A 25,362-nucleotide genomic window follows, 5' to 3' on the forward strand; every position below is an offset into this window, starting at 1 on the left:
TAATGCATCGGAGAAGGAAATGGCAACCCACTCCAGTGTTCTTGCCTGGAGAATCCCAGGGACAGGAAGCCTGGTGGGCTGCCGTCTATGGGGTTGCACAGAGTCGGACACGACTGAAGCGACTTAGCAGCAGCAGCAGCAGCAGTATGTATATGAAAGACAGTTTTTAAACCTGATGATATGATGTAATGAATCTGAGATGTTACTTTTTTAGAGCTATATCAGATTATATTTTATTGGTGGTGGTGGTGGTGAGGTGACCTAAGATGCAACTGTCAATTGTGTCCTTAAAGCAGAGAACCATAGATTTACTTACGACTCAGAAACAAATTCTATATTAAAAAAAATCCTCCGGACTAAACTCAAAGTGAAAACTTTGATGAAAGGGCAAGGAAATCGAATATGAAACGTCATCATGCTGGAAGCCCTGTGAGACAACTGCTACGTTTGGAGTTCACTTACCAGTGGGACTGGTCCGATGCAATGCCCAGCAGCCTCCTCTCAGAACTTGGGTGTTAATTCAAACTCCAAACATCACCCTCAGGTCTAGTTTCCTGCCAAATGAAATGGGAGAATTCAGCATGTTAACCTTAGCACTGGGCTTCCCTGCTGGCTCAGAAGGTGAAGAATCTGCCTGTAATGTGGGAGACCCAGGTTCAATCCCTGAGTCGGGAAGATCCTCTGGAGAAGGGAATGGCAACCCACTCAGTATTCTTGCCTGGAGAATTCCATGGACAGAGGAGTCTGGTGAGCTACAGTCCATGGGATCACAAAGAGCTGGACACAACTGAGCGACTAACACACACATACAACCTCAGCACTGCTGACCCATGAAGCCCTGTCTCCCAACCTCCCAACACTTTTAACCTCTTAGTCGCTACCTTTGGGATCTTCACCAATTGTTCATTAGTTAGCATGGTGAAAGGGGGGGATTTTTCTTGATCTTTTTTTTTTTTTTAATGGGAAAGCAAGTCCTTTATACTTCTGTCTAGTTTTAATTTTAATATTTTTTAATTGGAGTATAATTGCTTTAAAATGTGTTAGTTTCTGTGTACAATGAAGTGAATCAGCCACATGTACACATATATCCCCTCCCTCTGGAGCTTCCCTCCCACCTCCCATCCCACCTCTCTAGGTTTATTTTTATATTAATTACCATGATAATTTAAGTGAGAGTCAAATTTTGTATAAATTTGCTTGGACAGACGATTGAATTCTTCAGCTTTCCAACTTGCCATGTTCATCATTACATTTCTAATGAAAATTTAAACCTCTTATTTTGAATTTTTTCATCAATGAGCTTTCTCATCATAGCAAGAGAGTATATATTTAGCAACTGATGTACAAAAATGACGTTAGCCTTCTGTCACATTATATTTATGCTGTCAAACACTACTTCCTTCTTCTTAGCCTTCCAGATTGATACAAGGAGGACTTGCTTCATGCTGCTGCTGCTGCTAAGTTGCTTCAGTCGTATCCGACTCTGTGTGACCCCATAGATGGCAGCCCACCAGGCTCTGCCGTCCCTGGGATTCTCCAGGCAAGAACACTGGAGTGGGTTGCCATTTCCTTCTCCATTGCGTGAAAGTGAAAAGTGAAAGTGAAGTCACTCAGTCACGACCGACTCGTAGCGACCCCATGGACTGCAGCCCACCAGGCTCCTCCATCCATGGGATTTTCTAGGCAAGACTACTGGAGTGGCTTGCCATTGCCTTCTCCGACTTGCTTCATAGACAGGAGCAAATGAAGAGAAGTAGTGGGTTCCTTTTCAGAGAAGGTGATGGCACCCCACTCCAGTACTCTTGCCTGGAAAATCCCATGGACGGAGGAGCCTGCTAGGCTGCAGTCCATGGGGTCGCGAAGAGTCGGACATGATTGAGCGACTTCACTTTCACTTTTCACTTTCATGCATTGGAGAAGGTAATGGCAACCCACTCCAGTGTTCTTGCCTGGAGAATCCCAGGGATAGTAGAGCCTGGTGGGCTTCCGTCTATGGGGTCGCAGAGTCGGACACGACTGAAGCGACTTAGCAGCAGCAGCAGCAGCAGCAGCGGGTTCCTTTTAAGTTGTTTTAGGCAAATAAAAATACTGTTTACTGGCTAGAAGCTCTACTTGTCACTGTAGGAGTAGAAAGAACTTATTCAAAACTGAAACAGCCCCCATTGCAAAATGGGACAGTGGCATTGCATCCTCTTAGGGGGGGATGCCTTGGGTTTTAAATCACAGCATATTCAGCAAGACTAATTATTTGATATCAGCAACCAAACTGCTCTTCATGATACATTCTGAATGTTTTTTGCTTCCCCAGTGATCACTGAAGTTCAACTACAAACAAAACTTATGCAGTAGAGTTTGTTATTTTATAAGAAGAACAGAAACATGATTTGTCAATGTACAAAATTTCCATTGATGGACTTAATTGATTTTTACTGGTTTGCCTGGCTTTTTGAGCTCTCTGCCTTATGGAGTCTTTCAAGGAATCTGAAGTACAAAGCTCTCTGCCTTATGGAGTCTTTCAAGGAATCTGAAGTACAAAGAATGCTATGGCAACTCTGATCTTCTCTAGAAAATGTTTTTTTTTTTTCTCTCTGCAAATTGCTGCAGTCATACAGAACATCAGAATAACTTCTGGTTTCCACTGTGATCAATATGAAGTCATTGTACTTGTACTAGCAGGCATTATATTATTCATATGTGTCCTTTTACCACCTGTAAAAATAAAGCACAAGCCCCTTCTTCTGAAACTCTGAGGCAATGCCAATAACTCGTGCGAGACCCATACTTCTCCCTGCAAGAGGTTTTAACTTCCACCTGATTTAAGTCACAAAATAGCCCTCAAAGATCCTTAAAGCCTTGCTGCAATTAACATAAATGCATTCAGATGCCATTCATGACTGATAATTCCAACACCTTGTGGGAAAAAAAAAAAGTTGCATGCTGTAAACATTATAAACATATTCAAATAAGCTTAACACAAGCTGCCATGCTTATTTCTGCCTAGATCATGGACCAGCGAAATGGTTAATGCAAATGGATTTATAATTTGCTTTGGGGGGCCAGTTTCTTCTCCTTATTTATTAGCCCAGCTGATGGGGTAGATTTGATGAGGCACTTCTGGAATAATTGAGTCATCACACAAAGAAGGCCGCTAGCATTCAGAGTGGTTTTATCAGCAGCAAGCAGGCCTGATTACTGACAATTACACTCTGATCCGGTGATGGAGGAGAAAGAGCCAACGAGTGGGAAATGTCCATGTTTCTATCCAGGAATAATTTCTACATTCATTTTACATGCTAAGTGTTTCCTATCTCTGCATAATAAACTGTAAACAGGAATCGATGGCACAATGTCCCTTAATATTTCCTGGTAATGAAGACACAAATGTACAGTGAGTGCTGATAAATATAGATGAAACATAAGCTATTCTCCTAGTCGGTATTGTTACCTTTAAAACAAATGCATTTTTCTGGTAAAAGCATAATCAGAGCTAATGCAAAAAAATGACAGAAGATTGAAACTGTCCTTGTAACTACATAGAAACTTTGGGAAAGTCCTGTTAATCACTGCCGCCTTAAAGGCTCACAGGCTGAAGGTGAGACAGTGGGGAACCACGTCACTCTGCTTCTCAACAGTCAACGGTGAAGAGCTCCTTGGGTTCACACAGCAGAGGGCACGGCGACAGTAGCCATCTCTAGCATTCAGAGCGTATCTCAGCGAACCGGCATGAGGAGGATTTTGGTTTCCTTCCATCAGGCCTTCCGACAGAATGGTGATCGGGAATAACCAAGTTAGACCTGAGACGGACAGCAGGGCTGTGCTGTCTCCTGCATGGGTTTTTAACCACTTGTTTATGAAATAGTTCTTAACAAAACACTGTGAGCAAAAATTGATCTCATTAACCCAGCTTTCTCTCTGACTCAGATGCTAGTTGGGAATGCCCAGGGATATGGAATATGCATAGTTCTTAGTGTGCTGCTATAGATTTTAGGGGGAAAACTTTAATTTCCTGTAATATCAAGTTTCTACTTTTAAACAAGCCAATGAGGTGCAAAGCCCTGCATAATGAACCTGCCTGGGTCTGTTTGCTTAATCTTTTCTCTAAAGCCCCTTTCTGGCTTCCAAAGAAATAAAAGTTATCTTCTGTTCTCCTGTGGTAACTATGGAAACTCTGTTTTATTAAACTAACCACTTAACTTCAAGGATTGTGTTGCAACTAAATGTGCTATTTTGAGTAAATCTATACTAAACAACCCTATAATGTCAAAACATTTTTAATAAAGTTCAAAGAGCACTTGTTGATTCAAAAAGGAGGCTTTTTATTATGTAAAGGGAATTTTCTCTATTTAAGCTGTTTTATTATATAGATTGTTACACAATATGCTTGATATCCTAAGACATTTTATATTTTCCTTGTCCGTTTCTAAGAGGTTTTCTTAGAATTTTTTCCAACAAGTGTGCTGTTTCACCCAGCAGGAACTGTTTGTTTTGCATTAAAATCCTCACCATATTCTGTACAATTGGATTAAGATAAAAGAATAGAATCATTTATCTTTATTGTCTGACCAGGCAGTATGGAATGGGAGAAACTAACGAAACTGTCAAAGAAATGACCTGATTCTCAAATGTTGAGGCCAGTGGGCATTGGATTTTTGCAGAAGGGTTTTTGGATTTTGTCCTCATTATAGTTAATTTAATGCAGATTCTGTTAACATAAGTCCCTTTCTGCTAAACACTTTACTTATTATTGGTTCAATACACATTTATTGAGAACTGATCTAGGAAACTCCATGCCAGTCTTGGGCATTTAAAGATACAGAAAGCACAGTTCTTATCCTCATGGTACAAATCAGCAAACTGAGGATTCCAATAGGATGTGGAAATATGATAAGGGAGGAGGCAGAACAAGGAATGGGAGCACAGGCTGAGACCAGCCTGGAAATGCTTCCAGAAATGATGAATCATGAAGAACGCATCTTCGGAGATTCAGAGACTTTGGCTACAATAAATAAATGTCCCCAAAGACCAAATGAAAAACCACAGTCAAAGTTGTACTTGGCTTGGTTAAGCAATGTATTTAAGCCACAGTTTTGTATAGCTAGACAAGTGTCAAAGGAGACTAGCTGGTCAGGGTAAAGAGCTAAAATGAAATGTTTAGGATGTGTTGATTTTATTTGCTACTCTCAAAGGAACTCTTCCCTTTGGTATCAGAGCTGCAAAATGTGTCTGGTGAGAAGCAGTATCACCCATGCCGTGGTGAAGTGACCGAATGGCATGGACTTGTGAGGTGCCAGGCACCTCCAACCTGATTCCTTGAGCTCCCTGACATCACAGAGTCAAGGTCACTTTATCCTCCCGGTGCCAGTAAAGCTTATGGACTTGAGGGGATGTGTCATGTTGACCTTTCACTGACACACAATGTGGCCAGAGTGGGTTCAATACTGAATTGAATTGAATTCAGTTACTACTGAATTGAATTAAAATAAGCCTAAAATAATATTCCTTGGATGCCTGAGATACTATCCTATTAATTGTATTCAATACATAACATCCCAGGACAACATCTGGAGCTTATAGATTTTGTCTGATTGCTATGCCAGTTAAGAATTTACAATTTTGTCTTCAATGTCCTCTTTCCTTATGTATAAAAGTTGGCTCCCAAAACCAAAGGAGAGCAAGCATAGAGCGTAATAGATTTCAGTCAGTTTCTTCCTCAACGTCTACTTTTATCTGATTTACATGAAAACTAACAGTACATGATTTAAATCAGTCCTTTCATGGGAATAAAAGCCAAAGGTAACATGGAAATACTAGTCTTGTTTTTCCAAATTTGGCAAGAAAACCATTTAGGAAGATCTTCAACTCATTTAAACTATATCCAGTTTCCAGTTTCTGTACCTCACTTTTCTTACTCAGAATTTGTCAGTATGGCCACTGTCCTGACTTAAAAACACACTTACATTTTATTTTAAACAGCATATGTCCATGTCCTTCAAATGGATGAGCTTTGTACTGGAGATAAAAATGGAACCACAGGGAAAGACAAAACTAACCCATTACTTTTACCATGAAAGTAAAATGGTATGACATTTTCTGGGTCAAGAAGATCCCATGGTGAAGGAAATGGCTATTCACTCCAGTATTCTTGCCTGGAAAATTCCATGGACAGAGGATCCCGGCGGGCTATACAGTCCATGAAGTCGCAAGAGTCAGACACAACTCAGCGACTAAATAACACCTTGACTGAACTCTTTCCCTGAGAAAGGCACTCTCATGAGCACCATAGTGCACTCTTTTCCTGTCATCATCCCATGCCTATCGGGAGTTGTCACCATTTCACAATGAAGAAAGCCTTCCATGCTAACACCAGCTTCTGCGTGACAGCCCTGGGAATCTAGGTGCCAGGCCCTGTGAACCCCGTAATAGTCAGACCAGTTTTCTCTCTGCATCATGGACCTCGTCTCTCCCACGGACATTCTACTCCTCTTGCTCAAGCTCAGTGAAACACAGACATACTAACTGTCCCAGTAAAGCTGGTATTCATCTGTACCTCTGATGATATAGGCATTATGCTTACAAAAATACCACGTGGAGAACATTTTTGGTGTGAGGGGGGGTGTTGCAACGCAAAAATGGAAATCTCAGAATTCATGATAACCATCATCATGATTTACAAATTCCACTTCCTAAAACTGATTTCTTAGTCTTGGGTGCTCAAGAAATCTTTCTTCTCTTCATTCAAACACAAGAAATTCTTTAGAGGATTTATACTGTCAGCTGTAAAATGGGTCCCATCTATCGGTTGACTTATCCTCCATATTAGTTTTCTGTTATTGCTGTAAAAAGTCCACAAACTTCATGGCTTCACACAAATACATTACCTTACAGCTCTGGAGGTCTGAAGTCTGGGACAGTTGCACCAGGCTAAGATCAAATCAGGCTGCGCTTCTTTCCAGAGGCTGTATGGGGAATTCACGAGGACTGGGGGCATACCCCAGTTCCTTGTATTGTAGGTCTGAGATTGTTGTTTTTTCAGTGGCCATTCTTAGTGTCTCGAGGCCACTGCATTCCATGGCCCATGGCTCCTTCTTCCCTCTTCCAATGGTGGGTCCTTCTCGGGTCACTTCTCCATGACTCATCCACCTGCCTTTCTCTTACGGTCCCTGGGATAAGTTGAGCCCACCTGGATAATCCAAGCAACTCTCCCATCTCCAGACTCTTAATTTATTCACACTCCTTTTGTATGTAAGATAACGTATTCACAGGTTTCAGGAATTAAGACATAGGCATTTAATATCACTGTTAATATTTGGGTTCAAAGTGCCATGTTTCCATTTGTTTTCTATTTGTCTTATCTTTTGTTATATTTTTTTCCTCTGACTTAAGTTCTTTCAGATGTTAAAGTTTTTTTCCCCATTTATTCTAAAAAAAAGACAGTTTGTGGAGGCAGGGTGATAATGCTGCCACTACATTCTTCAGCTATGTATGTAAATCCTGATTGTGTTTAAGTATTAATTCTCCTCATATGAGACAAGTGACATCATCAACCAAGAAGGCCTGGTGTACACAATTCTCAAAAAAATACATAATTGTAACTCAAATGACCAGGAAGAGACCAACATTAACAAAATCAGGCATCTTTAGTTGCCCTCAAAAAACAAATACCTTAAATTTTCAAGTTTTTGGAGGCCTTTGGAAAGTTAGGGGTACTTCTCTCTGGAGGGGGAAATTTATTTCTAAATAATCTTTACTCACCTTCCCTAACGTCCACTGGCTCTGAACTGGAGACTTTCCATTGCTATGGACAAGAAGTGTCATCAGAGGGAAAATGGAAAGAAAAAGAGAAACTTAATTAAACAGTAATTATCTACAGCTTATTAACTGTATGAAACAATCTTTTCAAGTAATTTACATATTGACTACGAGAGAATGGACCAAGGCACTAACCAATCGTCAACAGTCCAACAATATTCATTTGAAAGAACTCCCCTCAACAAGAAAAACAGGTGTCTACTGTGATCAGAAAATGCTTTTTAGATTTGAGTTCCTTTGTCCACAAGTACATTTGAGAACCTTTTCTGGGCACACACCTGAGAGTGAAAGTGAATTATCAATGACAGTCTTTAAAAAAAAAAAAAAAAGAGTCAGTGGTTTAACACTAATTTCTAATCAGATCCTACAGAAAGGAACAGCCCGCACGGCAGCTGTACTTTTCCCAGGGTTAATTACCTTTCACTGCTCTCTGCTAATGAGTCAGCTGTCCCTGTCAGCGCACAGCCCTGGTTCATCTGGAGGCCTCGCTGTTGGACAAACAGCTAGTGACAGTTCTATTTACATACGGGGGTGTTTGTTGTGCAAAGATTTCCAAAGGCTTAAAAAAAAATCCCTTCATTTTCATGTGTTTCCATGCTACAAATGTTCTTACAAATAAGATGCTACTTGGTCAAGTCTTCTTTTCTGCTCAGGCCACTGGCTTCACCACCAGAAGGTGGAAAACGCCAAGTCCTGGAAAGAGGCAAACTTCACAGCTTCAACAGAAAGCTTTGTCTTCCTGGTTCCTCAGCATTGTAACAATGACCCCGTGGGGATGAGATGGGACTTGAAAGTTTACAATCTCCTTCCCTGGTAAAAAGACATTCTAAGAGACACATTCGGGAAAAATAAATTTGAGGGTAGAAAAAGAGAGACATAAAACATAGATTTATCTGTACATGAAAAGTGAATCAAAAAATTGAGCTTTCAAAAAAAATTACTTGAAAACTACACTTTCACTTGAAATGTCTAGGTCATTGTGGGATATATAGATATATATGTGTCTATATGCGTGTCTTCCTATGTCCATATATGTATGTGTATATATATATATGTGTGTGTGTGTGTATATTCATGCACACTTAGCATTTATTATCCAGTTTATAGCTCTGCTCCCTAGACCATGGTTCTGTTCTCCATCCCACAATGTAGACACAGTGTGCCTTTACATATTTCTGAACATTGTGACGAGAGATTTACACATCTCTTCCCTCTTTGTATCCCAGAAGGAACTGAGGGGGATCCACAAACAGTAAAGTGCTCACTGATTCCACTCAACAAAAAGGGGTATTGTTTGCAAGCCCTCTGCTAGAGGCAAGGCTTCATCCAACCAAGAGATGATTGCAAAAGTTTTGGCAAAAAGATAGATGCTGAGAATTTCTTTAGCTAGTTGAGAAATGAAGACTGATACAAAGCATGGAGTTATAAGTATAGGAATACCACATAAGTGCTTTCTGTTCTGACAAAGGACAGAAAAACTGGAAAATGGAATGAAATCACTGGTATGAAGTGGTACAAATAATAACTGGGATTCAACGTATATCATTTAAAATATACAAACCAGCTAGTATGAGGTTATATTTTTTAAAAAAGACAGAGCTAAAGAAGAGTAAAAACAGAAGCATTCATATATTGATGTAAATACTAGAATAAAATTAACAACTTCTACCAAAAGAAACTAAAAATAGAAATCACATACTATAAAAGGCTAGGGTACATTTAATAAGTAACACTTTCTTGAAAATAATTAAGGTTTAAAGGTAGTATTTCATAGTGATTGTGTATTTTGTTAGCTGAGTGACCTACCAACTATCTTATAAAATAAGCAAAACACATGAAGCCTACTTTTCTCATGCGTTACCTGTAAACATTTCTTTCTGTACTCTCACAGTTATTCCCACTGTTCCCTTAATATAAACAAGTTGAATTAGGCTGTTTAAATAAATTGTAAGATGTTACAGAAAAACCCAAACTAACTTTTTGGCCAAACCAATATTTGGTGCAGTGAAAAAAAAAGCATCACTGATCCCACTTTGACAGCCTCTCAAATGTCCCTAAATGCTCTAACCTCAGGTAAGCGTCCTGCTCTGACCTCAGGTCAGTAGTTCAGGTTCTACTCCACATCAGGACCACCTGCTTCCGATACCCCAAACTCCTGCACTGCTAACAAGGGTCCAGGGGCTCCCGCTACTCCACGGACCACAGCTTGAACAGCAGTGTCAGAGCAGCAGTTCTCAGACCTCAGCCAGCACCACGGTCACCCACAGGGGCATCTGGGGTGGGCGTGAGCACGGCCCTTCCCCTCATGTTCCAGGCGAGGCAGGTGCTGATGGTCTGGGGACCACACTCAGAACTGTCACCTTCAATGTTCGCTAACACAGGCTGTGAGGCAAGCCCATCCCACAGTCTAAATTCCCTACGCCCACATGGAGCAGCGGTATTCCCCACTCTGTTCTCAAGCTATGTATCCGCTCTGTTTTTAATACTTTATGCTAGAAAACAACAGATACAAAGTGAATGTTCTGGCCCCTCACTGGAGTACGTTCTGAGAACCACTTTATAGCTTATTGAACTTGATCTTCCCTTCAGATGAAGCCATTCATGTTGAGAAAGAAACAGTAATTATGCACTTCTTCATTACAGGTGCCATTAACAAATGTAAGCTCAGAAATTACAGATCTAAGACTGCACCAGCACTGAAACTAGCCCATAGCAAATAAAATAAGAGGATGAATTAATTAAAAATGATATCATAAAAATGAATTTCTATGTCAAGCAAGAATGCAGTTTTCCTTGAGAGAATCAATGTTTTACCAGCCTTAGTACATTTTCACTTATTCCTAAATGGTACAGCAAGTTTCTCAGAGACTATTGAAGGGTTCAGGTCGCTGCTATGTTGAAGAACACATCATCCCAAAAACTTCTCGAAGGATGAAAATATCTCTTAGTCTAAAACTAAAAAATCTATTTGCATTGCTGTCAGGGTAAACACCTCAGTGAGAAAGCTCTTACAAGGGTATATCCAGCATTGTTCATTGGAATACATATTTTAGAACTAGAAGTGTGAGAGCAGTTGAAAGTAAAATAAATTTATTTATAAAAAACAATTTATTTTGTAGAAGAACACATCACTGAAGAGATGGAGGATGATTCCCCAAACAGAAAGTGACACATGGCACAGAAGTGAAGTGCTTTTGCAGGGATGTGCCCAGACAAGGAAAAACTATTTAGTGTCCTGAGTCACGAACTTACTAAACAATATTCCAGTAAAGCTGGGAGAATTATGGCTCAATGTAAGAAATCACAGTAAGCCAATGAGAACAATTTTAAAATTCTTTTTGAAATTCCTCTCCCATTTAGGTTACCACAGAGTATTGAGCAGATTTCTCTGTGCTATACAGTAGGCCCTTGCTGTTTATACATTTTAAATATAGCAGTGTGCACATGTCCATCCAAAACTCCCAATCTACCCCTCCCCACTACCCCCTGGTTCCCATAAGTTCATTCACAAATAAGAACAATTTTAAAGGAATCTGTAGCCCTTCTGGAATTCTTGCCATCTCTTATTTGGTCTTGCTATCCCCCTGAGATTTTATTTAACAAAGCTATTCTAAAAGTACTGCTGCTGCTACTGCTAAGTCACTTCAGTCGTATCTGACTCTGTGCGACCCCATAGACGGCAGCCCACCAGGCTCCCCTGTCCCTGGGATTCTCCAGGCAAGAACACTGGAGTGGGTTGCCATTTCCTTCTCCAATGCATGAAAGTGAAAAGTGAAAGTGAAATCGCTCAGTCGTGTCCGACTCTTAGCGACCCCATAGACTGCAGCCTACCAGGCTCCTCCGTCCCTGGGATTTTCCAGGCAAGAGTACTGGAGTGGGGTGCCATCCTAACCTCACCTAAATACAAGATAACATCACAAATAAGGAATCTGATCAATGCCAGTATAACCAACCTTCTCCATATAGAACAGTATTTTTAAATGAACACATTAACTTATTTACTCCTCACTAAGCACCTATTCTTCTAGAGAAAAAGGGGGAAGAATTCATATAAACAGGTGTACTCCTGGAGAGTGGAGCGGGGTGTGAGGTGTGTGCCCCCCTCATAGTACAAATGTTTGTGTTGCACAAACCAAAGAGGTGATGAAATGAAAGTCTTTGAGGAGATGGAGGTGCTGAGTTTATTTCTCAGTAAGTCAGGAGAACAACCTGAGGGTTCTGGGTTTGATGAGTTCTCACCTGCAGAAGGACAAACATGAGCTATAGAGTCTGAGTAGAGGAGAACTCATGCAGTTCGGCTGTGCACAGTGCTGTCACACTGAGACTGCTGTGAGAGTCCAGATCTTAACCCGCATCTCTGCTTGGGTGCCTTTTACGAGTTATAATGAATCAGACTCAATAAGAGCCTCTGGTCATTTGAACATCTGGTTTTCCAGAGAGACCAGGACAGCTCACATCAGGCACTTCGTCCTGTGCTTATCCAATTCCAGAACCCTATTGGTTTTCACTAGTTTCTCTCTCGATCCCCACGTTTCACTATCTGTAGATGATTACTGAGGAAATTTGACCTTAGTTTTCTGTCAGAGGTAACATATTACATATTTTGGGAAGACATTAAATTTTTCTAAGAAGGTGTGTATAAGAAGAAAATTCGTTGGACGAACTACAGAATCCGTCTTTTAAAAACTTAGTTTATATACTGTGATTCCAAAGTGAATAACAAGAACACTCGTGAAATGAAGACTTGGCCTCCAGGAACCAAGATGGGTTTCCTCTCACATTCTAACTCCTCCTCCCAAGTGTGGTTCTGTATTCCTACAGGAAGCCATGCCTACTCAGATCACAGCCCCTGATCCCATCATGTATCACCCTCTACATGCTCTTCACCACCCACCTATTGACAGCTCCCACAGGGCTGGGGCAACCTTGTCTCTGCCTCCTCCAGAGTCCAGAAACCCAGTGAGAGTGCTGACTATTTGAGGACCGCTGACCAATTAATTATTAAGAAAACAGAGAACTGTGATCAGGGCACTGCCTCTGGGATATGAATTTTGAGAAAACAATATCTAAAGATAAAATATGAAAGTATCCTTTAAAATAATATCTAAAGATAAAATACAAAAGTACCCATAGCATGTAGCAAAAAGTTATGCAGGTGAAAATATACAGGGTAGATCAGCTTGTAAGACTAGTACCTATGATGCTTAAAGTCAATGATTGTATTATTAATGTTATACCTAAAAAGTAGGGATGTACAAAATAACAATCTTATGAACAGTCTGCTTATGAATTAAGATCAACTTTGCAAATTAAAAATAACTTGCAAGTTAAAATGTACCCAAAACATTATGCAATCTTGCTATTACCTTAATAATAATACATATAACTATTGATTTTAATTCCAAGTGGGGGTGTATTAAAACTTAAGGATTGTCATAGCCAAGTTAATCATATGCTAAAAACAGAAGAGTGACTGGTGTGTTACAAATGCCTAAAGAAACTAAATTGGGCAGTTCTTAAGATACCATGAAATAAAATTGAGGCAATGGAAGAAACACGGTATTATTTATCATGAATATGCCAAGCAATATGCTGACCCTAAATTAGGTAGAGGCAGTAGGGAATGGTGGAGGGTGCTTTAAGCGATCTGCAGGAGGCAAGAGGTAAACACAGAATCAGAGGAGGCTTTTAGCAATTGCTATCTTCAATCATACCTGGACACCAATTCACGCACTGGACTAGCATCTCATGGTCTTATTATCTTAGTTAAGTCTCACAACAGCCTAAGGGTGTTGACATCATTATTCCTATTTTAAGTTGAGCTAATGCTCAAGATCCTGTATGATGCCAAGGTTTCTCCTGCTGTGTAGCTGTGGCTAAAATGGCAGGTGGAGCTTGCATGTCTTTCTCTGAGCAAATCCTGGAAAGACCCACAACTGAGAGCTCACAAAATGGGAATTTCTTTGTGTCATTTATTGGAAACTGCCTGGAGAGAATGTTCAGAAAGTCGGTGATGAGTGATAAGATTATGGAGACAATGAAATACGGTAAAAATCATAAAACCAGTCTGTGGGGAAAGACAGTGACCAATAACCTGGGAAATGCTCGTAGTTGAAGGGACACTCCAAGCCCTCACCAAAGATGGTAAAGTGGTAACACCAACCTGAATTTAAATCCTAACTCTAACATTTGCTAGTTCTGTGATCTCAGGACTGCATTTAGCCTCCCTAACAGATCTTCAGGGTCTTCAACTGTTAAAAGTGTACCATAACAGAACCTCCCTCTGGAGCCCTGAAGACTTTTGAACTGTCACTCATAAAAGGCATGGCACATGGCAGAAATTCTGTAAAACTCCACGATCCCCACAGGGATCAGTTTTCATGCAAAGCCCACAGGTAGTTGGTACCCAATTAAAAACCTCTCCTGGTCATAGTGAGGATATGTGTTGATGAAACAGGTTAAATCTTTGGAAACTTAACAGCTCATTTTCCTTGTTAGTAGGAAAATTCATTAAGTCTTCATTCAAAAATATTTGCTGACTTTTTTATTTTATTTCTTTGTGCTAAATACTATTGTAAATGCTTTATTATATATTAATTCATTTTGCATAATGACTGTACACATCGATTATTAATTTTTCCCATCTTTCAAATGAGGAGATTATAACACAAAGAAGTTAAATACTTGCCCAGAGTCACCCAGCCCTTGAGAAGCAGCCCTGGGCATTAGACACCTGCTGAAAGGTACATGTGTTTAATCACAATAGCCTCTCATTATCGTGAGAGAGTAGAGGGAGAAGCGGGGCTAGATGAGACAGAAATTATATTCTTGGGAGCCAGACCAAGAGAAAAGGAAGTAATGAATTACTGTGCAATTTGAAGCAGTGATAAGTACTATGGAAAAATACTCAAGAAGCTGAGGAGTATTTTAAATTGAAGTAATAGTAATCTTTGCTCATTTAAAACAAAGTACAAGAACTGTGCCTGTGGTGAAAGCAGTTAGAGCTCTACCCAGAATATCTAAAAAAGATGACAACTCAATAATAGGAAGATGAGCTACTCACTGAAAATGGGTCAAGGACTTGAACAGACATTTCTCCAAAGAAGACGTACAAATAGCCAATAAGCACATGAAAAGATGCTCAACATCATTAGTCACTAGGGAAAAACAAAACGAATCTATGATGAAGTACCACTTCACATCCATTAGGATGGCTATAATAAAAAGACACACAATAATAAGTGTTGGTCAGGAGATGAAGAGAATGTCAAATGCTGGTGAGAAAGTCAAACGGTGAAGCTGCATTGGAAAACTGTCTGGCAGTACCTCAAATGGTTAAACACGAGGTTACTATGTAATCCACAATTCAACCCTTAGGTACATACTCAGGAGAAATAAAAACATATGTCCACACTCACAAAAACTGTACATTGATGTACAGAAGCATTGTTCATAAACAATGGAAAAGAGACAACCCAAATGTTCATAAACTAATAGGTGGATAAATAAAACATGGTCTATACAATCAATGGAATATTGTTCCACAATATAAAGGAGTGAAGCACTGATAGATGATACAACATGGATGAGCCTTGAAAATATTATACCGTGTGAGAGAAAAGTCACAAAAGACCATATGCAATGCTATTCCATTTAGATGAAATCTCCAGAGTAGGCTTAGCTACGAAAACACAAGCAGACAAGTGGTTGTCTGGAGCCTGGGGCAGAGGGAACGTGAGCATGATGGCTAAGGGATGCAGAGTCTCTTCTGGGGAAAGGGAAATGCTCTAAAGCTGATGCGTAAATCTGAACATACTGATGACTATTGAACTGTAACATTAAATAAGTAAGTTGTCTGCTATGTGAATTATATCTCAACAAAGCTATTCAAAAAAACAGGTGGAACCATACAGAGCGTAGTGAGGAGTCTGCATTTTGTGTTAAGTGTGATAAAGATGACTTTGGACAGCTGTGCACAGAGGCGTGGAAGTCTGGGAGAGCAGTATCCAGGCTGTGGCAGTCACCTGGGTACGAGGAGGTGGACGTTGTCTGGGGTAGAGACGGGAAAGAGAAAAAGAGGCAAATGGCTAAAGGTCCATCTTCAGTGTAAATCAAGGAAAAGTACAAAAAGAAGACAGATACAGAATGGAAGTGTATCTACAGCCTACTGTGATCTAAGCCCACGCCTCCCAGTGTCCTCACGAGTCCTCAGGGCAGAGGAGCCAATGCCTGCCCCTCCTGCTCACCTCCTCCTTCCCAGTCCCAGAGGACACGCTCCTCTTCCCTGCCCCTGCCACCTGCATCTTCTAGGACAGCTCAAAGCCCTTGCTCCTCTGGTTCTCTTCCATCTTCTGAGTTTCTGCACCAACATCCTTGATATATAACATTTAGGAGTGAAGTAGAACCTTTTGTTTTTAACATGATGTAAATGTAATAATAAAAACATATTAAAGGCACTTAGACTTTAAAGCTATTCCACACAGAATGGATACAGGATTTTGCTGCTTAACTTCACAGAAAACGTGGGGCTATCTACTAGGAATGGTCCCAAGGTCTCACCTTTCCATGTACAGACACCCTGTTATCTGCATCCTCTCGTCTGTCTCTTTTTCTCTCTGGTTTTAGAGGAGAATGCTCCCTCCCGATTTTGGGCTCCTACCTGATCAGATTTGTTTTTCATCCATATCTTGTCTCAGCCTTCTATACCCTCTGGTTCCTTCTCTTCAGTATATAAACATATTTCTCCTCTATATATTATTGACTCTGTTCTTCAAACTCCTTAAAATTCCCAGAGGCTTTCTGTTCTCACCTTACTTTCCAGTAGGACCCATGGTGACCTGGCTCCCAGTCCCTGAGTCAACCTGAGTGTCCGTAGCTGAGCTCACCAGTGTCTTCCTACTCAATGTGTCTCACGGTGCATTGTCAGTCTGTTTTCTGAGCTAGTTGTTTACACCCTTGTTTTCTACAAATTGGAGAAATTCTCGAATTTCTCCAGTTCTCTTCATTCCTCTTTTGTTGGCTCCTCTTTGCTACCTTTCCACTAAAACACTGCTCTTCTCCGGTGTTGCTAATTTTGATCCTCTTCGCACTCCGTACATTCTCCTTGGAAACCACATCCAAATGTCCCTCTCAGATCTTGCCCTTGTATCTCAGATCCATGGATTAACTGGATACTCAATATCACTACCTGGTTGTCTTGCATTTATCAGTTTTTCCTCTAAACAACCTCTTCCTTCTGAACCTCTTAACCTCGCTAATCACCCCCACTGCGATCCCAGCCACAGGGCTGTCACGACTCCTGACCAGTTTTCAAACCTATGCTCTGGGCCTGCCTCCTGCGTAGCATGGGCCCCACTGGCCTGTGAATGTCAGTTTGCCCGTGTCTCCTGCTGTGGGATGACATCTCACAATACTTGTGTCTATATCCACAATGCTGGAACACAGCAGACTCTCAATAAGCTGGTCAATGGATGGATTCAGGGCTCTTTAAATGGCTCTTCAACGAAATCTTCCCTGAGGCCACAGCTAAGCAAAAGCAGTCATTCTATTCTTTAAGCCATAACCTTACCTTTTAGGGGAAAATGGAACCACCTAGGCCTGGTGGGGTGCTCTGGCCCCACATACAGTAGGGACGAGTGGCAGAGTGGAGTGGCATGTGGCCATGAGGAAACCTCCCTATCACATGAACAATGACCCAGCCAAGGCTGGTGACTTCAACCACATCACTGTGCTCCACTCCAGCTCACAAAGTCCCCGAGGGCAGGTAGCATGACTTACATCCATCGTCTAAACTCCTGGCAAATTCTAGACACATCACTATTTCTTAGTCAACCGAGGGCCTGAATAACCTGTTTCAGTTTTCTAGTGCTGATATTTACATTTTTTTACTTCACTGGGAAACTATAAAATACAAACACTATCTTAAATCATATCCAACCAGAACAAAATATTTTAATCATTTGTGAACTTGACATGGTATCTACCTAGAAGAGTTCCACTGTGATTGAAACTCTTCATCCTTAGATTCTTTATTTCCAACAAACACTTCTGCATCTTGCACAGTGTTCACAGTTTCTGTGCTAGATAACTTCGATGTGATGCTGTTCAGCACCAGAGCTAAAGCTAACACAGTTCTCAAAGTTTCTGTGCTAGATACTGAAAAATTATTTTAAATACAGATTCTCTTCTAAAGGATTTTTGTCAAATCGCATTAACTTGACTCTTCTTACTCGGTATTCTATTTTCAACATGGTATTTGCAAAAGATTAGACGATGTTTTTGGGTTAATCTTCTATAATAATTTAAGGAAACTGAGTATTATAATAGTAACTGCTTAAATAAGATCTAAAATGCAAAAATAAATAACGATGATGAATCTACATGTAATTCATAATCCGTAATCGATGTCATTTTTTCTTAAGCAAAGTGAAATCTTAACGAGTCCACAGAGAGAAAGGGAACACAGTGGCTGACTGTAACCCATGCTGCCTGAGGCCACAGTGTCAAGCAGGGTCAGCCAGGCTCTGATCTGAAGCCCTGAGTTCTGGGCAGGCTCACCCATGTCCCCAGGGCATGGTCACCTCGTCTATGAAAGGGATGATGGCAGACCTTACTCATGGGCTTTTCCTTTTCCTCTGGTTATTCTTAGAATTAAAAGAATTCATAGCTGCAAAAGATTCAAAATAGCGGGCTGCATGAAGTCAGCACTGTGTTATTATCAAAGTCAAAAAAATTATGTCTTCTGCTCAACATTAACAGACTCAGAGGAAGAATTTAGTCATCAGGTGTTTCCAGGTGAGTGTGTGCTTTCGCTCACAGACCTAAGATTCTGCCTGTTTGGCTAAACGTGTAACTTCGATGTGCTAATGTTTAGCACCAGTGCTAAAGCTCATATAGTTCTCAGAGCAGGCTACTTCCGATACCAGGTTATGGCCTGCTAAATATCTATGTATGAGGTATATCAAAGACTTATGCTGTCTATGAACTATTTTTCAAATTTGGGGATGTTTTCATTTTTAAAAAGTTCATCAAGTTACAGAATTGAGGGAATGAAAAGGACCCACCACACTCAACCATGAATATGACAGATGTTATCAAAATAAAGCAAGTTGTTGGATCAGGATCATTCAACAACTTAACGATATTTGACTGTGAGTAGAACGTGGAGGAGCCTGGTGGGCTGCAGTCCATGGGGTTGCTGGGAGTCAACACGACTGAGTACTTCACTTTCACTTTTCACTTTCATGCATTGGAGAAGGAAATGGCAACCCACTCCAGCATTCTTGCTTGGAGAATCCCAGGGATGGGGGAGCCTGGTGGGATGCCGTCTGTGGGGTTGCACAGAGTCGGACACGACTGAAGCGGCTTAGCAGCAGCAGAACCCAAAGTCCATGGGATCTGGTGTCACTTGACACTGTCGCTGACAATGTTTTCCCCCTAATCTCTGCACTCAGAGACCACACAGCATAGAAAGAAATTAAGGGCATGGATTTGGGGAACAGTTAGATTTGGGTTCAAGCCTCAATCCTGCTGCTGACCTCCAGGAAAACACCTGTATGGGTCTCAATATCATTTGCTTTATCCACAAAAAGGGGTACAAAGGGAAATATTACAAGTAATAAATCACATAATGCATAACACAGGGGCTTAACACAAGACTGGCACATCGGTCCTGTGCACGCATCAGTGAAGGTCAAAGATTATCATTTTGTTATTACTATCACATATATCATCCTTGTCACATACACAACATTTGTACCAGAAGTTCTTTTCCTAATTGGCCAAACCTAAGAAATAGTCCTTGGGTCAATGACTTAACAGGTGTGTGTGAATATGTGTGAGTGTGGGGGTTAGAGATCGAGAAGGAATAAGGGAAGTATGTGTTTCCATCATTCGACAAAGCCAAGTCCTGGATCCCACAGTTGCTGGCGTCGCCCTTGGCTCACCTGCAGTCTTGCTGAGATACGGCCTAGATACCATCTCCAACCACAAAACCTAACTGTTGGAGTCTCCTGGTTCATCAGGTCCCATTATGTAGAAACAGTCCCATGGAAGTAAGGGAAGCAGGCATGGGACATTACCAAGCTTCAAATGTTCACGGGAGTTAAAAAGGGACCCCAGAAGATTCCTGCCATGTGAAGTCTACTCAGCACGAGATTTCCTACAAAAACACTTAGAAATTTGACCTTCAAACCAAAGGTCCATATCAAAATGCACAAACTGTCCTACAATCTGAAATCGATGGCTGGGAAGTGATTCAGAATGTATTTCAGAAAAAATAAAACCAGTGGAATATTCTATTAGCTCAAAAAGTCTCAGTGAAATGCATTCCACTTACCTGTGAAAACCAATGTGAGGATTATTCAGAAAGGTTTTTTATTTGTTTTGTTTAGACTTAGAACCTGCCTTTCAGGAGTAAAATGGTAGAGCTTTAATCCTTAGGTAAAAAATTCCTAAATACATCATAGAACTAGGATAATCCTTCATGAAGTCAAAAGCAAAAAAAGAAAATGGAAAAAAGAACTTCCTCTACCCTTAAAAATGCCCTCTGCAGTACCCCATCTCTGTTCCTTCCCTTCCTCGGGCCTGACATTCTGTAGATGACCGCCCTTATTTGTCCCTACATGTTTTCCAAAATATAAAAGTGAAATAGAGTCCCAAGGGCACTGTACTTGAAAGGTTATGAGAGTTAGAGAATTTTAACCATGCCTGCCAAATCAGCAGATGGCTTGTGATTATAATTATATGCATCAATAAAACGAATAATCTTTACAAAATTTGAATTTCTACTAAAGTAAGGGATTTAGTAAGCAGATGCAACAGAATGCATTTTCTTTAACCCTTTTGGTAGACACTGGTATATTTCACACACAAAAAAAGATCAAGGGCTGTGTACATAATGGGTTGTGTACTCGAATCTCTGCCCCCTTTCTAGAGTAGTCATTTTGTCAGCCTCAATCTTTTCTTGATTTCATTTTCTTCATGAGCATATTTCATCCTCACCCCTTTCTCGCCCTTCAGAATAGAAATGTTAAGACTAATTCCCTACCATTGTTTGTTATTTGAAAGAAGAAAATTTAAAAGAGGTAAATACCTTCATTCTAATTCATACCAAATATACTGTAGAAACAAAACAGCGCACACTCATGCATCTTCCTAGCTCACGGTATTCCTTTACAAATTAGGTTTTCAATAACAAAATTTCTCATTTATTGTTTTCTTATTCTCTTTAATCTACATGCCAGGAATGAAAATACTGTTTATTCTATTTAAATAATTAACTGTTTCATTTCAGTTTGCTTCTGCATAACACTAAGTCGAGACAACTAAGTTTTGTTTCATGCCAAGCATGCATTCACTCATATAGAAACTGGACACAGACAGGGCATGCCTGAAAAAAAGGATGAGGCCAGGTTTCCACAGTAGCCTTGTGCCATGCTTCCTTCATGGAAAAACTCAAAGTTTTAGGAAATGAAACTGTCTTTGTTATTTTTAAATTTTGAAAAAGGTGGGGAAAATGTACCATCTTTGTAGACTTGTTCTGCAATGAGATCATGATACAAACATTTTTCACAGAATACCAAGTGTAATTTTTTCATCTTAGTAGCATATCAATTAATATATATTTTACTCTGACAAACCAAACAGTATTTAGGAATATTTGGAGAACATAAACTGTGTCAAGTACCTCTGTTCCTTCATATTTATACTGTGTAAGTCAAATAAATTAAAATATTTGTATTTTAAAAGCTATTATACTTTTGTAGTTAATACTACTTAGTATAAGTAAGTCACTAATAAGACTTTGGATGCATTCACATTTTTGAGAGTACCTGTAGACACAAGGTACACAAGATCAGAAATTCTTCTTAGCAACGAAATTCTAAGTTGCAATTTAAATATACAGGTCAAACCCTAGCAGAACAAGTATTTCTACAATTAAATCTGAAGACTTAAATCAAAAAAGTAACAAATTTGTACCTGAAAGCTTATCAATTTGATACTATACTTAGAGTTCACTGGAATGAAATTTTAAAATATTTATCAGTCAACGAGGTTCAAGTTTCTTTAGTTAATGGAATAAAATATTTTCCAATCATAAAGTCCCTGAAGAAGAAAATTTTTTTACCAAATCAAAGTATCAATTATAAGAAATAATCTACACCACAACCTTATGAAATAAACCCCAAAAGGACAAAAAATAAAGATACTAAGTTAAAAAAAAAAAGAGAGAAGTAATCCTAATAGTAGATAAAGACCTTTGCTTTCATTAAGTACTTAAATTAGGGAATGAAATACAGAATTTCATTTCAAATTCTTTTCTGAAATGAAATGAAATTCAGTATTTCTGGTTATAGGAGGTTGAAGTTCAAATGTAATGAAATTTTAATATACATTTAATTGCTATTAATAAAACTATGCATAAGAAGCCCATCGAATCACATATATCAATATACATTTGGTATTTTAACTTGTTTACCTTAGACTTGGTATGAGCACACAGCCACGTAAAATGGACTTTTCACAATCTTTCAAGGAATCTCACAAAATTGAGGGCTCTGAAAGTGAAAACATGAGAAAGAGTTCTGTACTGGTGAGGCAAGCATGAGGGGGTCTTCATGTGATGTTGTTAGGTCCACCCACTGGTTTAAGCTCCAGGGGAAGGTTAAGGCAGGAAAAGCTTTTCAAATACTTATATCACCTTATTTAATTTTAACAGAAGTTATGACAAGAGCAAGATTTATCCACCCACCCCCTATCCAACAGACCAAGAAACTGAGGCCCAGGAAAGCTAAATAACTCTCCAGGAACACAGATCTAGGCAGTGGAAGAACCAGGTTTCAAACATATGAACTTGGGAAGGGAGTAGAGCAGGTTCTCTGGTTACTCTGTGTCACTCACATGGCACTCAGACGGCCTCATCTCCAGCAAACATGTCATAGTTCTTTTCCTTAGGACTGGAAATGAGCCCCCTGCACTACCCACAGCAAGCCACACCATCCTTTGAACTTACAACACGTCTCTCTCAAATCAATTTGAATACAAGTTCAATAACACAAAGTTTCCTTCTATCAGCAGAAATGAAGTTCCTCCCATTTCTTTTGAAGAAGAAAGTTAAACAGCAGGTAGAAGCATTTTCTTCGTGTATTTTCATAGTTAGATTTTTTAAAACATCTCTTAAGTTCAAGACCAATCCTGATGCAAACAAGTTCCCATAAAGCAAAAGTAATGACCCAGGCCCTCTGATCTCAATTGCAATGCAGCCCGATTTTGCTTGGAAGAATGACAACTATATTTCTGTGGAAGCAATCCCACTCGGTTTTATCCACAGTGATGTGGGTATTACACTTGGGCCCGCTTGCCCAACCTTAGCTGCACTGAGGGGGAGAGCAGTCAGACATGTACAGCCATCCGAAAGGACTGTGTGTTTTCTGAACGTCTCACTCCTGTGTTAACATGATGAACACAAGCAACCACAGAAAAAAATAAACTATACTACATGAGATTCAAATTTAAAATGTTCAGTACAAGAAGAGAACCTCATGGATCTACAATGTCCAAAAGAAAGACTGACTGCCTAACTTGCATAACTCTGCCTTAAACTAGAATTGTTAGAGGTAATTGTAGCCACTTTCAGACCGCCTGGGCTTTCCACAATTTCTACCCCATTAAAGGCCTGGTGATGAGATGACATATTCCAAATATCTGAATTGAGTAAAATCAAAGTACCTCTTTCTTACTTGAAAGAACAAGACACTGTTAGAACACTTTCTTCACAAAATATATTTCCTTCTCAATTCTGGTCACTATAAAAATAATACTTAGAGTTCATAATACATAGTATATATTATATACTGTCCACATATAGTCTTAAATGACTCATAAAGAAAATGAATGCTGGGAACACACTGGAAAGAGAAAAGTACTTCAAGACACAAAAAAAGTATGTGACCTCTGGGTCAGTGAGATCCCATTCTAAACTTCTATTATGAATCTCCCATGAATACTAATAGTGAGCAATCACTCTGTATCCTAATATTTCCATATTCTTACATAAATAAAAATGTTTCAGGGCAAGTAATGCAAGTTTGGAAACCAGTTTCTGTGTAATACGGAGAGTTTTAATTCATGAACAGATGACACGCTATTCTAATATTAAATGACAATGTCTTCAAAAATTGAATCCTGACAATATTATGAATCCAACTATTTTAAAACATCACACTTAACAATACTTTTTAAAATGTTTTCAATGAGAGTATCAGGGTTTGTTAAACCATTGACAATCCACTTAGCTGACAGTCCTTAGAATAAAATACTGAATTTACCTGAATGCCGTGTAACAACGTCATTCTCTCTTGAACTAAACAGCCTCTGAGTACACACATCTAAGGCAGACAGACATTTCAGCAAGGCAGATAAGACTTTCCAGCAACTTCCTGTTGCCATATTTCTCTAAAAGGATCCTGCAATGTTAGAGCTCAATACTAACTGCATTTTTCAAGGGATACAGTACCCCCGTGCTGCTCAGTGTCAGAGAGCTTAGATTTTTCTCCCCAAGTACAGCAAGCAAATAACCACTAATCCTATTCAACATTACAAAATCACAGCAATGATTTCATTTGCAGATTCAAGAGAAGTGGAATGCACACACACACAAAAAAAGGAGCTTTCATCTCCTTGTTCTGTTGTGTTTGATTGATTGATTTTTAAGATACTGATCGAGGAAATGGTTATCTCACACATGTAAATACATTCTAGCGGACGGGACAATTTCATATTGACAAGAAACAACTTCACTGCCCCCATTCACACCCCGGTTTCCCTTCTCTCTGAAAAGCAGCAGGACTAACTAAAATCAAAGTTACCTCATGCATCTGAAAGTTTCTCAAACCTTTACACACACCTGAACAGCCGTCCCTCACAAAAGCCCCCTTCCTCCAGCCAACAGCCTGCCTTTCCAATTCAAGTCCCCTTGCATTCTGGAGGACACTCGACTTTGAAATGTAAAAACTTTTATGAAATGGCAAAAACGAAACGAGCAGAATGGCCACAGAAGAGCTTTGATCACTGAAGCAACATTTCCAGAAGTGATAGCAAAACCCCTTCATTCTGACCTACTTGTCGAGAATCGGACTTGCCTCGCCACGGTTAGGCTAAGATTTGTTCAACTTCTCCCTGGGGTTTAATTGCCAGACTGACTTACCCGCACCTCCTGCCTTTGTTCTGCTCTCATGCTGACACCAGGGAAGCAGTGATGTAGAATAAAGCAGGGGTGGGCCAGGGTAGTCCAGTGTTTGTGTCGTTGTGTGGTGTGCAGGGACACTCTGTGATACTCTAGTGAGCTGCTAAGCTTTTTTTGTGGGCTTTGTGTCATTTACTTAACGACCAATCTCATTAGCTGCCAGGGTACAATGGGCTGATGCATTTTCTATGTACATACTCTACACAGTGACCCTCAAGGTTGCCGAAGGTCTATTTAATCAGTCAAATGCTGAATATATTTGCAGTAAATCACTAAAAAAAAAAAAAAAAAAAAAAAAAAAAAAAAAC

The 25,362-nt window shown here is 39.9% G+C and overlaps 1 protein-coding gene across 3 annotated transcripts in view; it reads right to left on the reverse strand.

Moving 5' to 3' along the window:
* The window catches only part of ST18 (suppression of tumorigenicity 18, zinc finger), a 267,179-nt gene that overhangs the window by 92,784 nt on the left and 149,033 nt on the right, over positions 1-25,362 (reverse strand). For all 3 annotated transcript variants that reach the window (XM_010838949.1, XM_010838948.1, XM_010838947.1), the window contains exons 3-5: positions 22,289-22,367; positions 7,753-7,795; positions 463-554 (exon numbers count right to left, since the gene is read on the reverse strand). The gene's annotated coding sequence lies outside the window, so the exon portion shown is untranslated. The remainder of the gene's footprint in view (positions 1-462; positions 555-7,752; positions 7,796-22,288; positions 22,368-25,362) is intronic.

The sequence above is a fragment of the Bison bison genome, unplaced genomic scaffold (genome assembly GCF_000754665.1).
Source record: "Bison bison bison isolate TAMUID 2011002044 unplaced genomic scaffold, Bison_UMD1.0 scf7180017864108, whole genome shotgun sequence".
NCBI lineage: Eukaryota > Metazoa > Chordata > Mammalia > Artiodactyla > Bovidae > Bison > Bison bison.